We start from the raw sequence: 1081 nt of genomic DNA on the forward strand, positions 1-1081 counted from the left end.
GGCAACCAGCCAGTATCCACCAGAGTTACATTTCCGCGTCTGCTGCTGCTGCTACCTGTGATGGCAGGGGACAGGCTGTTCCTTCAAACATGGTTACGCAGCTGCCATGAACTCGGGTTGCCCCAAAGGAGCGGAGCTGTGACCTGGAATTGTGTGTGAAACCTGTCCAGCACAAAGGGCTGCGGAGAGACTGCGGAGTCGAGCACAACTTGCAGGTTACAGGGAGCATTAGAATGGCTTTTGGAGGGTAATTATAGCACCTCGGGTCCCACCCTTTGAAATCTCGGTGAGCTCCTTGTACCGCTAACGTGTCACTGCGCTCTCAGCTCTGCGTGACCTCCCACCAACCTGTAGTAGCTGAAAAGAAACGCAATCTTGAGTTGGACACCCGGGCAGGCTTCACCTAGGACTGGCTTCCCCCCTTCCCCTTATAAAACAAAAAAAGGGGAGAGAGGAAATGAGTTTCGGTTAGCCAGGAACCCCCCAAGAAGCCCATTAATGCTAATTAAAAAAAAAATGGTAATCTGTGTCTCTGTCTACGCGTGTGTGTACACACACACACATGAATAAATGCGAGAGGGAGGAAGCTTGGCTGTAATGCTCGGAGTAAACAGAGCCGCCACGTGATGTGTCTAATATATAATTAGCCTGACCTGCTGCTCTGGAGCAGGAGGCTGACTAGGTACTGAGATACTTTGACCTGCGCTAGCAATGTTGTATGAAAACTGTCCCTGCTGGTGTCCCCGGTTCAGCTGCGCTCTTGGTAGCGGGGGTGGAAGCGCCGGTGTAAATGGGATTGTCGCTGCCAGCGGTGCTCTACTCATTGCTTGTTGAGATCTGCTCTTAGCAGAGCTAATGGCAGGTTTCCTCAGCTGCTGCTGACTCCAGCTGCCAGCATTGTGCCCACAGTGGAGATGACTGAGGGGAAATGCCAGGAAAATTTCTTACATGAGTTTTTGGATTCTGTTTCTGGCTCCAGTGTTGACTCACTGTGTGACCAGAGCATAAAAAATTTCACCAGGGCTGAGTTTCGTGTTCAATTAGATACCAGTGCCACGGCACCTCTTGGGCTGCATTCCTG

The 1081-nt window shown here is 51.3% G+C and overlaps 1 protein-coding gene across 1 annotated transcript in view; it reads left to right on the forward strand.

Annotated features, from left to right (window-relative positions):
- The window catches only part of LOC104492133 (chromosome unknown open reading frame, human C16orf70), a 31884-nt gene that overhangs the window by 1087 nt on the left and 29716 nt on the right, over positions 1 to 1081 (forward strand). The gene's annotated exons all lie outside the window — the stretch shown is intronic.

Source organism: Buceros rhinoceros, unplaced genomic scaffold (assembly GCF_000710305.1).
Source record: "Buceros rhinoceros silvestris isolate BGI_N320 unplaced genomic scaffold, ASM71030v1 scaffold16634, whole genome shotgun sequence".
Lineage (NCBI taxonomy): Eukaryota > Metazoa > Chordata > Aves > Bucerotiformes > Bucerotidae > Buceros > Buceros rhinoceros.